Below are 15,682 nucleotides of genomic sequence, written 5' to 3'. Positions count from 1 at the left end.
CTTGTGGTCCTTCAGGGTCATAAGCACCGTGTATCATTTTGGTTCAGAAAATCAGCGCGTTACAAACTTGGTATCAGAGCGTAAGGTTCAATAGAGTCCTAGGAATTCTGAAAGCCGCATCTAGTAGAGTCTTGTGCATGGGTGTCTTGCAAGCCATATTTATGTACAGGAGGCTATGAGATGTTTTAGGAACAGTTCCCTTTCTTCAGTATTCATGTCGTGCTACTAAGCATAATTTCAAGTCAGTCTCTCAGCCAACTCCTCAGCCCAAAGATCCTTTGGGCGAACATGTTTCTCATGCGGAGTTCAAGACCTCATTTACCTCTCTTGCTCAATCTGTAGTTGCCCAGAATGAATGAACAGCAGTCGTTCTGGCTAACCCAGTGGCCAATTCATCAGCAACTAGGATTCGAGACTTCACCCAAATGAACCCTCCGTCCTTCTTTGGGTATAAGCCAGACGAGGATCCTCAAGAATTCGTTGACCAAGTCCAGAAGGTCATTGATATCATGGGAGTCACTTCTTCTTAGAGTGTCGAGTTACCTACATACCAATTGCAGGATGTCGCTCACACTTGGTACAAGCAGCGGTTAGCAGAAAGGTTAGAGGATGCAAGTCCTGTTGAGTGGGAAGAATTCGCCATGGCCTTCTTAGACAGATTCTTTTCCCAAGAGCTGAGAGAGGCTAAAGTTCTTGAGTTCATCAATATCAGGCAGCGAAATATGATAGTTAGAGAGTATTTTCTTAGATTTACTCAGCTATCCAGATATGCTTCTCATGTAGTTGCAGATAACAGGGCTAAGATGAGCAAATTCATGTCAGGGGTAAATGATAGCATGGCATATGAGTGTAGGTCTGTGATGATGAACAGTGATATAACTTTAGCCAGGCTCATGACCCACACTTAACAAATAGAGGAGCAGAAGGTTAAGACTAGGGAGAGGCAGAACAAGAGAGCAAGAGCAAGCAGTTTCAGTTTTGCTCAATCCAAATCAGAGGGAGGAAATTATTTACAATTTCGTCCTAAGTCAGCAGTTCCAGCCCCTTACTCTGTTAGTGCCCTAGTGCCAAAGTTTAGGGACAGCAACAGAGACAGAGTACCAGGCTCTAAATCTCAAAGTAGTGTTAGCAGTGCCCGCACTTATCCTCAGTATCAGACCTGCGGTAAGCACCATTAGGGTGTGTGTAGAGCGGGTCAAGGCATTTGTTTTGGTTATGGAAAGCCAGGCCATAGAGTTAGAGACTGTCCTAAACCAGGTCCTCAGGGTCAGCAGAATTATTCCACAACTCAGTCCGATCGCCCGAACCTGCAGGGTGCCACTTCCAGTGCTACTAGCGGGCAACGCCCAAACAGACTCTATGTTCTTCAGACCCGACAGGATCAGGAAAATTCTCTTGATGTTGTTACTGGTACGTTGCAGATTTTCTATGTTCATGTTTATGCTTTGCTAGACCCAGGTGCATCCTTGTATTTTATCACTCTTACATAACAGGCGATTTCAGAATCAGTCCCAAAATTTTAGTAGAGACCTTTTCGGTCTCTACCCCAGTGGGTAAAACTATCATAGCTCGGCAGGTATTCAAGAACTGCCCGATTATGATATTTCAGAAATCCACATCAGTAGATTTAGTCGAGTTAGAGATGACAAATTTTTATGTCATTCTCAGCATGGATTGTCTTCATTCCTGCTATGCCATAGTCGACTGCAGAAAAAGGATAGTTTAGTTTCAGTTCCCGAATGAGCCCATCCTAGAGTGGAAGAGTAGCAAGGAAAATAATTTCTAAGGGGCATGTGTATTATCTCGTGCATGTTAAGGATTCCAGTTTCGAATCTCCCAGCCTCGAATCAGTCCCAGTAGTTAATGAATATTCAGACTTCTTTTCCGAAGATCTTCTAGGCATTCCTCCCGAAAGGGAAATAGACTTTGGCATAGACCTTTTCCCAGATACTCAGCCTATTTTTATTCCACCATAAGAGTGGTACCCACAGAACTCAAGGAACTGAAAGATCAGCTGAAGGATCTCTTAGATAAGGGATTCATCAGGCCTAGTGTATCCCCATGGGGTGCGCCAGTCTTATTCGTGCGCAAGAAAGATGGTTCTCTCAGAATGTATATTGATTACCGTCAGCTCAACAAAGTCACAGTCAAGAATAGGTATCCGCTGCCTAGGATAGATGACTTGCTTGACCAACTTTAGGTTGCCAGTTATTTCTCCAAGATAGACCTCAAATCAAGCTATCATCAGCTCAAAGTTAGAGAATGTGACATTTTGAAGACAGCTTTTCGTACTCGGTATGGTCGCTTTGAATTTCTAGTCATGTCCTTTGGTCTTACCAATGCCCCTGCAACTTTCATGGACTTGATGAACCGGGTGTTCAAGAAGTACTTGGACATATTTGTCATAGTCTTCATAGATAATATTATGGTATATTCTTGCACAGAGCGTGATCATTCAGACCATCTCATAATTGTTCTTCAGACTCTCAGGGATCATCAGTTGTTCGCCAAGTTCAGTAAGTGCAAATTTTGGCTAAGATCAATAGCATTCCTTGGCCATATTGTTTTCGGTGATGGCATTAGAGGAGATCCTCAAAAAACCAAAGCGGTAAGAAACTGGCCTCGCCCTATCTCTCCATCAGATATTAGGAGTTTCTTGGGTTTGGCTGGCTATTACCAATGGTTTGTCAAGGGATTTTCTTCTATTGCATCTCCTATGTCAAAATTGACTCAGAAGAAGGTCAATTTTCAGTGGTCAGAACCTTGCGAGAAGATTTTTCAGTAGTTAAAGACTCGACTCACCTCAGCTCTAGTTTTAGCACTTCCCAATGATTTTGATAGATTCATAGTATATTGTGATGCATCTAGAGTAGGTTTAGGTTGTGTCCTCATGCAGCATGGTACAGTCATAGCCTACGCCTCCAGACAGTTAAAGCCTCATGAGAAGAATTATCCTACTCATAACCTTGAGTTAGTAGCTATTGTCTTTGCCTTAAAGATTTGGAGGCATTATCTATACGGTGTTCATGTAGACGTCTTCATAGATCATAAGATCCTTCAGTATGTCTTTTCCCAGAAAGATCTCAATCTTCATTAGAGAATATAGTTAGAGCTCTTAAAGGATTATGACATGAGTGTCCTTTATCATCCGGGCAAAGCCAATGTAGTGGCAGACCCACTTACTAGGTTGTCCATGGGTAGTGTTTCCCATGTTAAGGATAGTAACAAGAAATTAGCTCAGGAGATTCATCAGCCTGCCAGACTAGGTGTTTGCTTAGTCGACTCTTCAGAGAGTGGTGTATGTGTTTAGAGTAGTTTAGACTCATCCCTAGTTTCCAAGGTGAAAGAGAAGCAAGACAGGGATCCTAGCCTTGTCAAGCTAAAAGAGTCAGTTCAGAGTCAGGAAGTAGAGGTTTTCTCCCAAGGGGGAAATGGTGTTCTTCGTTGTCAGGGCCGTCTGTGTGTTCCCGGTGTAGATGACTTGAGGCAGCGAATTCTTGTAGAAGCGTATGGTGCACAATACTCTATTCATCCAGGGTGCACTAAGATGTACCACGACTTATGGGAGATCTATTGGTGGAGTGGGATGAAGAGGTATGTTGCAGAGTTTGTGGCTAAGTGCTCTACATGTCAGAAGGTTAAGATAGAGCATCAAAAACCTAGTAGTTTCATGCAGAGTTCACTATTCCTACTTAGAAGTGGGGAAGAAGTGAACATAGACTTCGTGATGGATTTTCCTAGAACACGTCATCAGCATGATTCAGTTTGGGTCATTGTAGACAGAATGACCAAGTCAGCTCATTTCCTTCCAGTTCGTACCTCTTACTCAGCCGAGGATTAAGCCAAACTCTATATCAGGGATTTGGTCAGATTACACGATGTTCCACTATCTATCATCTCAGACAGAGGTACCCAGTTCACCTCTTACTTATGGAAAGCGTTCCAAAAAGATCTTGGTACCCAAGTTTATCTCAGTGCAGCGTTTCATCCTCAGACAGATGGTCAAGAAAAAAGGACCATTCATACTCTAGAAGATATGCTAAGGGGTGTGCAATTGATTTCAAGGATAGTTGGGATGACCACTTGCCTTTTATAGAGTTCGCATACAACAACAGCTATCACTCCAGTATTCAGATGGCTCCGTTTAAAGCTCTTTATGGTAGGAGATGTAGGTCACCAATCGGTTGGTTCGAAGTTAGTGAGACCGCAGTCATAGGGCCTGACTTAGTATTCGATGCCTTAGAGAAAGTTCAGTTGATCAGAGAAAGACTCTGGACTGCTCAGAGCCGACAGAAGTCTTATGCGGATGTTCATAGAAAGGATCTCAAATTCGAGGTCGATGACTAAGTCTATCTCAAGATCTCTCCTATGAAGGGAGTGAATAGATTTGACAAGAAGGGAAAACTTAGTCCTAGATATATCGGTCCCTTCAGAATTCTCAGTCACTTCGGCAAGGTAGCCTATGAGCTCGAATTGCCTTCAGATCTAGCCTCAGTCTTCCATGTCTCTTTGCTCAAGAAGTGCACAGGTGACCTAGCAGTTGTAGTACCTATTTAGAGTGTTGACATTCGGAATAGCCTCTCTTATGAAGAGAATCCATTCGAAATCCTCGACTATCAGACTTGTAGGCTGAGGAACAAAGAAGTCCCTCTAGTCAAGGTTCTTTGGCAGAATCAGTCCATGGAGGGAGCTACTTGGGAAGCAGAAGCAGACATACGAACCAAGTAACCTCATCTTTTCTCAGCTAATTCAGACTTGGCTCGAGGTACCCATTTTCCTTAAGCTTATTCAGTTACATGTTCAAAATTCTAGTATAAAATTGGTATCAAGTATCAGTGCATAGCTTATTATGCATTCATGAGTTTAGCTTATCAGTCATGCATCAGATATGCATGTCCAGTTGGGCTATATTCAGTTTAGAATTCAATTCAATCCTAAAATCATGAGTCAGTTGAGCATGACCAGTGTATGCGTCGTTTTATCTTTTCTCCCCTCTCAAGCAGTCATCATTCGAGGATGAATATTTCCAAGGGGGAGATATTATAATATCGCAAAAAATCCAAACCAATATTAGAACCATTTACCAAGCTCATGCATAGTACATCATGATTCTTTTATAGTTTTATGAGTAATTTATATGTATATTAAGGCTTCAAATAACTCCCAACTATCAGACGAATCAAAACATTCCTTACCGATTGAATTCTTAAGAAGGATATTGGTATAGTCAACTTTAAAAAATCATATATCTCATTATAATTGGAATTTTTGAGTTCATGACCTATCAACAGATATATAATTGAATTATCTTTCCAACGATACCAATTTTACCTAAATCCGATATTGGAGCAAAGAGTTATTCCTATTTTACTCTAGCATGTCAAGCTGGAAACTGTGTGATGACATTCGTGGTAGCTTACCACATTTGTGACGCCCTACCATGAAGGTCACCAGACTTAGGCAGAAACTATCTGTTCCAGCTCCTGTGTGACGATATTTTTGATGGCTTACTACACTTCTGACGCCTTGTCACAAATGTCATCAGCTATGATTTTCAGTGACTGGGAATTTATTTCATAAGGTTATTTTGGTCTTTTTCCTTCACTTCACACGACTTATAACCCTCAAGGAACATATTATCTTCCATTCTCTTTAGTTAAAACATCTTAAAAATCCTCTCTTACACTTTCAACCACAAGATTAGGGTTTCCTCTCAAGATCATCTCCTCAAGAACAAGATCATTCTTTCCCAAAGGGGTTAAACCCTAGTCAAGAAAAATCAAGGGCAAGCCTAAGGATTTCTTCAGGAACCTTCATAAATATTAGATCTCTTTCAAGATAAAGCTTTAAGGTATGCGTAGTGTTCATCTATGGATTCAATTCGTTCATAGAGTTCAAGAACCATGCTTTTAAATATTATTTTGTAAACTTTTGTGGTGATATAAGCATGTACACGTTGATGATTGTTGTTCAAGTTTCAAGATGATATCTAAGGATGTTTTTCATGGAATATATGTGATTGTTGGTTGAAAATCATGAACTTTGGGTGGGTTGAACTAATGCAAGTATGAAATCCACCTGTGACTTAAAGAATGCATGTAAGGTATTTGATAAAATGCCTAGGATGTTAGAAGTTCATATGTACATGATTTCATGATATCTAAATGACAAGTCCATGTTAGCGATACACTTTAATATGAATGCCTATGCTATTTATGTATTCTTACGGTGATGGCATGAAGTATGTATGATGATGGAAATATGAATTTTGTGTGTGACTTATATCTATGCTTTCCCTATCATGTTTGAGGTATTGATTAAATACATGAAGTATACTATCCCCTACTTATGATATAGCGAATTGTGGACTCCAATCTTGTGATCAAGTCATGTCATGTGTGTCAGTTTTCTTCCATCGAGTCCTGGGGGTATTCGTACCCAAAAAACATAGCTATGTGCCTAGAGCCATGTCATGTTGTCATAATAATCTCAGTCAAGCTATAATATATAGAACTCAGTCAGTCATGTGACTCAGGAAACCTCAAAAATCTCATAATCTTAGTTAACTCTCAGATAATAGTACTACTCCACCAGTCAATGGAAGTTGGTTAATCTGTCCATGTAAAGTCAGTTGAATCATGTTTAGTCTCTTCAGATGGGAGTAGGAGTTAGCACCGAGTGAACCCAAGGATGGGAACTCACCTGTATATGACGGTGTGATTCTTAGCAGTCATCCTTACATTCCAGAACAATGTAGCCAGCATTGATTGAGACATCGTAGCCTATTATATGAGGGTAGATAAGGTGGCTTAACCTATTATATGAGGGTTCCCACCATTCTCACTAAAGTTACCTGTTATATGAGGGTTGCTCACATGTTGTCCTTACTAGTGGTGCGGTATTGACACCTTTCCAATCAAGGCAGAGATTGGACCCCATTTTAGCCATAATGGCACATATGGGGCATGTCAGTTAAACAACTATCTCCCACAATTTCAGTATCAGTCTCAGAAAAAGAACTCAGATAGTTCTTCAGATATTAGTATACCAGGACTATTAGATACGGTCAAATTCAATTATAGCATGGAACTCAGAGAGTTCAACCAGATTCAAGGTTTTCAGATACAGTCATCTATTTTATCAGAACTACGGTTCCAGCCATGTATTAGCGTACAAATTTAGTCATCACGTACTCATGATCTTAGTTACTATGTATGTATGTTTGTACTCTTACGTTCATATCACTCAGACAGTAGTATTAATCATGAACGCAAACCCTTGCATTAGCCTACCTCACTCATATACTCAGTACTCCAGTTGTACTAACGCATTTGCGCTATGGTGCTTTCTTTTCATATTACACCATAGGTTCAGAGGCACGAGTCCTATACCAGCAGTAGCAGTCGCATTTAGCATACAGCGTTGCAGTGAGTCCTCTTTATTTGAGGACAATATTATTTGATTTATTCATTTATTTCTTCAGTTCCGTTTTACGGATTTAGTTGGAGACATGTTCCTTCAACTCCTTATTTTAGACAGTACTTAGAGGCTTTCAGATTTACGCTCAGATTTAGCTTTCAGATTCAGTTTTCAGTTATTTTGGTTATTTTTCGCCCATATGGATATTATATTATTTCAGTTGAACCTTATGGCCTATTGTGCATATTTTCCACATTATTATGTCATGAATTGCAGTCTATAGGTATAGATATCAGTCATGGATTATCTTGTGGTCTCTCTAGGTTATAAGCACCGTGTAGCGTTTTGGTTCAGAAAATTGAGGCGTTATAATCCTTAGGTGGTTGGCTGAAAAGGGCAACAAAAAAATTAAGGAGGCGGATCTCTTTAACCCTCCAAATGATGCAGTATATCTTCTTTCAACTAAAATAATTTGGCTCAAATGAAGATATTAAAATAGACATGCCATTTGTTGCAATAGATGGATCATCTGTTGAAACAAATTACCCATCAACTGCAACTGGTGCAAAAGATGGGTAATCTATTTCTATAGACAATCCATATTTCATAACAGATTAACCATCTGTTGCTTTGGTTCCCTGAACCCGACTCAACAGATTACCCATCTACGATAAATTATGCAACTGATGGGTAATTGATGCAACCTATTATCAATCTATTGTGACATACAGATCAGTTGTTATGGCAGATAGATCATCTATTGCATAAGTTAGTTGTGTTAACATGTATCTCAACTGACTGCAAATTATTATTATATGATATGATTTAAATGTCTTCTATCTTTTTTATAGGTTGTACATCCTTGGATCGTGCCTACTGAGCAGGAGTTGGGGATGACTTCTTTTATTACTCTAGGTCTTATTGATACAACAGCAGACCCCACGGTAGAGTTCATAAAGAAGGAATTGGCTGGAGGAACATCCATAAGAAGAGTAGTTAGGTAAGGTCAGCCTAATGTTAAAGCTCTTCATGACCAACCTACTACAACAGATCTGCGTGCTTCTTTCGAGGGTGTTGTTGGTGGAGTTGTTGATAATGGTGGTAGTCATCCTGATTTTGTTGTTGTTTCAAGTCGTAATTATGAGCATGTTGGTGCTCAAGAAAAAATAAATACAATTGGAAACACCCCTTCCACAGGTCCCTCTCACCCCTCTTTACCCTCATGCTCTCAATGCAAAGTGTGTAAGGACAGAGAGGATAAACTCCTTGAAAAACTACAGGTTACTGTTGAAGCTGCTGAGGAGTTGAAATCCAAGAGGGATGTCATACCATCCAAGAAAGTGAGGGATCCATGCACTCTTACAGTGGTGTTTACGAGGAAGAAAAGAGAAATTAGACAAGTACTCTCCAATCAGAAATCCAAAAAAATTTCAACTCCTCCCACTTCAAGAGTTGTTGAAGTTTAGGGGCTGCTGAATAAAGAGGACATATACGCGTCACTTGGCTATGAAGAGAAGAAGGAACTGGAAGAAATCATGAATGACGAGACAAAACCTCCAGAATAATATACCATCCATTTATTTGCCACCCAAGACTTCATGAGTATGACAAATATGCGTGTTGGTATGTGGATAATGTAAGATTACTTTTGGTAACCTAGCCTTCCAAACTACTCCATGAAGAAGAAGCTACGCAACAGATATGTAATTTGTTCCAACAGTTGGGTATTCTGTTGCAACATAATACACATCTGTTGCATAAGTTACGTTAGCTGGGTAATACATGAATTGATTCATAGAACCCTCTGCAATAGAATCTTTCCACTATGTTTTCTTCTTTACAATTACTAAACTATTTAAAAATTGTTTTCTTATACCACAGTGTATTGATGAAATTCTCTGCCTCATGAGGGGTAGGCAATTAGTGTGCCCGGATGCTTATGATACTGCCAATAGGATAATGAACCTCAACTTTTACAACAAGTTTAAGAATAGGTACGATACTCTCCGTAGGAAAATTGGTCCCGGTGGCTGGGGAATTGATTAGTTAGTTTTCACGTTCAAATGGTATGAAGATATGATTAACTATGTTAGAGGGAAGAGGCCATATCCACACGGCAAGAGCTGGACCAAGGCAAAAAGAATCCTTGCAGTCACGAATGTGGAAGTCAAACATTTTCTCGCTATTGAGATACTTCTCGACGAGGGAAAGATTAAGGTTTATGAATGCAACTTACCTATCTTCAAGGAAGCCAAGTTTTTAACCCACGTACAGCCACTCATGAAGTTATTCCCTAAGTTGTTAATGCAGAGTAAACTGATGGATCATTTGTCGGTAGAAGTCTTGAAGAAGGAATCATGGGATTTTGAAGGTAGAAATAAGAACATCCACCTTCAAAAAAATAAAATCAGTGCCGCATGCGGGTCATACTCGATTGCATACATTGAGTGTTTGCTGGCCAACACCGAAATGGTTGGTTTGTGTGAAGCCATTGTGGAAAAGATCCAAGAGGTTTGGTCTTATAGGGTACTAACTAAATTCTTGGAGCTTATGTATAAAGATGAATATGTATAAAGACAAAGACGAACACGATAATAATTTTTTATTTCAAGCCACTTTGTTTACTTTACATTGTAGTGACAATTTTTTTATGTCTGACGAAAGTTGAATTTTTATAATTCAATAAATTATCTATCTATTGTAATAGATACCATTCCTGTTGTGATAGATTGATTATCTGTTGCAATAGGTTGGTCATCTGTTGCATTATACAGATGTTTATATCTGTCTGTTACAACAGATATACTATGTTTATATCTGTCTGTTGCAACAGATATACTATCTTTTGCAACATATAATCTATCTGTTGCAACTGATAGGTAATCTATTAGAACAAATCAAAAAGTAGGAAGACCTGTTATATAAATTCTAGGAGATGGCCTACATGTTGCAACATATGTCTAAATCTGTTTGATAAGATATGTCATCTGTTGTAGCAAATGTATTATCTGCTGCGATATTTGAATCTACTATTCCATTTTAATTAACAAGTTCAAAACTAAGAATTAAATTACATTCATAGACAGCATAAAATAAATCAAAGCCTTCGGAAATTACATGAAATAACTCAAAAAATAAGTGAAATGTAAAAAAATTATTATGGGTACAAATGATCTACTCTACAAATAAATCAACAAGTTAACCAAGGAGAAGATGTTATTACTTTGACAGACTCAAGCTATAAAGATCTACTCAATATGGACAACTTGTTCTTCATCCGGTGCTACGAAATTCGGCTTTGATCGTCGTGGCTCTTTAATGTCGCTTGCATATGGTTTTTGAGCTTTCGCTTCTCTGTATTTCCATAAAGAGCAGCATATCTTTTGTGGAGTAATCCGACACCAAGTTCATCATTTGGTACTTGTAATCCATCGCTCAAATATTTGGTGTAAGCGACAACAAAAGGACCGCAATTCCTACGTTTTAAAAAAATAGATAATCCATATCTCTCAATTTATGTAAGCATTGTGAAATTTATGAAATGAAACTAAATCACGATACTTATACTTACAGGCTACCAATGATTTGTTGAACAATTCCTTCAACATATTCTACATCAAATGGATTACCTATTTTATCCCGGTATGCTTCAATCATCGATCAATCAGTACAAATTTTTTGGTCCAAAAAACCACTCATATCAAGGTAAGTAGGCAATATTTTGGCCAGCCTTTGTATCTCAGATGACAGCCTGGAACGTCTCCTTCACGACATCGAGTCATAAACTCGGATGCGCGTCTCTTTTAGAATGACGAAATCCAACACCTAATGGAATTAATCACCACAATTGATTGGGATGTACACTTTGTCGACCAAATGCCAAGGTAAGCCAGCTGAAATGCTAAAACCTTTGATGATGTTGATTAAGCATTCCTTATTTCAAAAAACTTTCGGTTGTTGTTGACAATACCTATCGGAGGAATTATTGATGTAAACTTTATACAAACAATTGCATGTCGTGTAGCTGTATTGTTCTCGTATTTGCAACTTGGCCTTCTTTCAGAGGTAGTACAAAATGACATCGATGTGCTGCACATATTATCAAACATTTCAGATTACGTGATGAAAAAATTAATACACAAATGCAATTAAATAAAGTATTAATTAATAGTAATATGTATGGCATTTAAACCTCATCATTTCACCAAGTTTGAGGTTGTGACGTCAAATAGAACCAATTCTTCATTCTGAGATGTGCAACAACAAAGTCGAAGATATCAAAATCAAAACTCGATTCGTTCACTTTGTAGTGTTCGTCATTTTGTTTTCTACATGATGATTTATATGTGTTAATGTCATATTTTTACAACAAGAATAGTATAAATCAATATTTTTAAAATTGATTTATGTACCTGCCGGCTTGATGCTTTAACAGCTCATCGGCAATCCATTCTGAATAATTGTTGATCAACTTTGTTAGTTTTTTAGAGCCTCGTCTGAGATGTTGAACCCTTCAAATAGGTAATTCTTTCATTCTCTCAAACTGACAGGCTCCATTTTTTCTTCTTTTTTGGAAGCAGTTGATGGTTATCAACTGTGATATTATACTCTTCAGTAGTAGCTTCTACTGTGACATCCACCTGGAAAGCCAGAATTGTCAATGCTAATTACAGATATACAACAGATTGTTTATCTGTTGCAACATATGAGTCTTACGTTGCAACAGATGGATCATCTATTCGTACAAATTTGAACAGGTAAAATAGAGCGGTACGATAATTTTGAATAGATGAACCCTCTGTTGCAACATAAGACTTATCAGTTGGTATAAATTCAAATAGTACTAAAACCTATATGATCTGCTGAAACAGACAGACATATGTTGCAACAGATAATGCATCTGTTTGATAATTTTTAGTAGATGTATCATCTTTTGAAACAAATATGTGTCTGTTTGTTTGTTGGAACAGATGATATACATTCACCTTCTTCAGCTCATGCTGCTCTTCTGTGGCCTTTGTACATTGAACAGCGGTGCAAGACAAAAACAGACGCATTGCAATTTTACTTTCTTAGCCACCTTGATCTCTAGTGGAGTGTATAGATATAAAATCTTTTTTTATGGAATGACACCATTCTTAGATGTCATTTCCTATACAGAAGTAGTTAGTGCATTAATAGCATTAATCACTCCATCATATTTCGCCATGCAGTCTTGACATTTGCATGCAGAACATTCTCTAAAAGTGAAAAAATTTGTATAACCAGTATGATCAAAATCTTAATGGCTTGTTATTACAAAAACTGTAAGAAGAGCATCATTAGCCCCAACAACAGCACCACTACCACTACCACTACCATCATCAACAACAACAAGCCCACCCTCCAAAATTATTTTTCTTGTGATGGTTGTTTCTCTAAACAATTCTATTTTTATTTTATCAATGACCTTAGGGTCCGATAAAGTTTGTAGAGACCGTAAAGTAAGAAAAAATGGCATTTTTAACTCTCGATTGGTCGGAACAAGCCACGGATGGACAATCTAAAATAAATCAGTACATATATTAGAATGATGATGAAATCATTTAAAATAATCATTAATTAAAACAAAAACTTGATTAAAATTAGACTTACTGCTTCCTTTAGGGGATTGAAAAGATCAAGAAATTTTGTATTTCAATCAATTTTGGCTGACAACCATCTTAGGATTCTTGGACAGGAAACTTCTTCCTTGTAGTTCACTTGTTGTCTCAAATAAGGAATGACTTCAAATGACCAAGCCTATAATATAACACCAATAAATCAAAAGAATTATTGAATAAAAAAATGAATCATATCATAATAAAAGAAATATTTACCATGAAAGCCCATGGAAAGCCATATAAGTTAACTGTCCTTAGCGTTAACGGAGTCAACAAATATTTGACAGTCATTTTGATGCTTTCATAACCCCAAGGATAGTTGTTAAATGCCTCAAGATCCTCGAAGAGATTTATTAAACTGAGGCTTATGTTGTTGTTAACGTCGCTAGCCTAAAGAATATTATGTACAAACCAAACCAATCACAATGATTGCTTGTGCTTCTTTGAAAGTCTTTTACCTTTCAACGCTTCTATCAAATTTTTATTTTTGAAGCTTAGACCAATAATGGACACCAGGTCATCACAATCACTCGACTTGCCTTTCCCTTTTTTGGATGTGCAAGGTGTTTTTTTTTGGGGTTAAGAGTAGGTATAACTTGAGAAGGAGTAGAAGGATAATATTTTAGTTCAGTAACTATGGTAAACTCCTTCCAATCAAAACAAATAGGTATGCCACAGTAATTTATCCATAACCCATCCATCTTATCTTTATTTTCATACATAAACCTAAGCTTGAGAATATCATATACCATTTTTTTTTAAAACGAGCATTGTTTTCCTCCGACAAATCAAGATATTACCCAAAGCAGTTTTCCTTGAAATAAGAATCCAAATTTTGTTCTCAAAGTAGTTTTTGAAGGCGTCGAAAGATTTTTCCATAGCTGACTAAACCACAAAATCACCCGCTAAATCTGTGGCACCATCGCACTGTATTCTCACAGGATAACGATCAATACTGAAGGTTTTGACCTACTCTACGGTGGAAGGGCTATTAGCATTTGGATCATCTCTTTTGAAACATTCCTCCTCTCTATGTTCATTATCTTCTGCTCCTGATTGAGATAATGCTTGTAAAGCAAGCTCATAGAGTAGTGGATATAGCCTAGCTGCTTCACTTGCTCCTTTACTTGGACTTGATTCAGTTTCTTTTCTTTTGGGAGCCATATTATCTTAAATTAACAGGAACATAAAATAGATTATAATTGATTAATGCATCCTTAAAAAAGAATAACATTAAATCTAACATGCAAAATAGTAAAACAATAATTCAACAGTTCACACATTTGTTGCACCAGGTATATTATGTGTTGCAACATATAATCGACCTATTGCAATAGATGAGTAAATTGTTGGAAATAATAAAAATAGATCACTCATCCGTTGCACTAGGAAGGTTACCTGTTGCAACATATAACCAATTTATTGCAACGGATGATAATTCATTAGAAATAATAAAAACAGATCACTCATCTGTTGCACTAGGAAGATTATCTGTTGCAACATACAACTAACCTATTACAGCGGGTGAGTAATTCGTTGAAAATAATTATAACAGATCACTCATTTGTTGCACCAAGTAGGATATTTGTTGCAGCATATAACTAACATGTTGCAATGGATAAGTAATTCATTAGAAATAATAAAAATAGATCAAACATCTATTACACCAGGTGGGATATTTGTTGCAGCATATAACCAACCTGTTGCAGCGAATGAGTAATCCGTTGGAAACAATAAAAATAGATCACTCATTTGTGGAACCTGTTACGATATTTGTTGCAGCATATAACCAACCTGTTGCAGTGGATGAGTAATCTATTAGAAATAATAAAAATAGATCTCTCGTCTGTTGCACCAGGTAGGTTATCTATTGCAACCTATAAGCAACCTATTGCAGCGGATGAGTAATCCATTGGAAACAATAAAAATAGGCCACATATCTGTTGAAATAGATCACTCATCTGTTGCCAAATGAGTTATCTGTTGGATCAATATTGTTTAGATTTCTTTCAAAAAGAAGAGTCGTCTGTCGTAATAGATGAATGATTTATTCTGTTCATCTGTTGCATAAGATGTTTATCTGTGATACAGGAATGATCATGACCTTAGATATTTTTTAAGCAACTTGAAGACCAACTAAAGAATGCACAAGCCCAAGTGTGGATGAGGCCCAAATCAGTTTTGAATGCACTCCATGGGGCTGTCTTGGGGCCTTTTTAATGGAAGGGCCCTTTTGTCATTTATCTATTATTTTGCATTGTAATATAAATATAACATGGTAGAGTTTATTGTCTTAGTTTATTCTTGATATTGAAGAATACTACTCTTGTGAGAGAGAGCTCTCAAAACTGAAATTAGGTCATAGCATAAGGGTGGATTCTCTTGTGTGTTGGAAAGCGTGAGACTTTGGTGCTTTGAGAGGTGGATGCCACTCTTGTGTCATTGTAAGAGTTAGGTGTTTGTTGTATGAAGTGTTAAAGGTCCAAGAGTGGAATATTCTCTTGGGTTGTTAAGACTACATCTACACTTGTCTAACTATCTATCTTTGTTTCTTGTCCTAATCTTGTAGTTTGTGTTGTTGTTGTTCAAGCCGTTTGGTTATTGTTGTTGTAACATTGTTG

Source organism: Capsicum annuum, chromosome 4, assembly GCF_002878395.1.
Source record: "Capsicum annuum cultivar UCD-10X-F1 chromosome 4, UCD10Xv1.1, whole genome shotgun sequence".
Lineage (NCBI taxonomy): Eukaryota > Viridiplantae > Streptophyta > Magnoliopsida > Solanales > Solanaceae > Capsicum > Capsicum annuum.
This window is presented reverse-complemented; position numbering follows the sequence as displayed.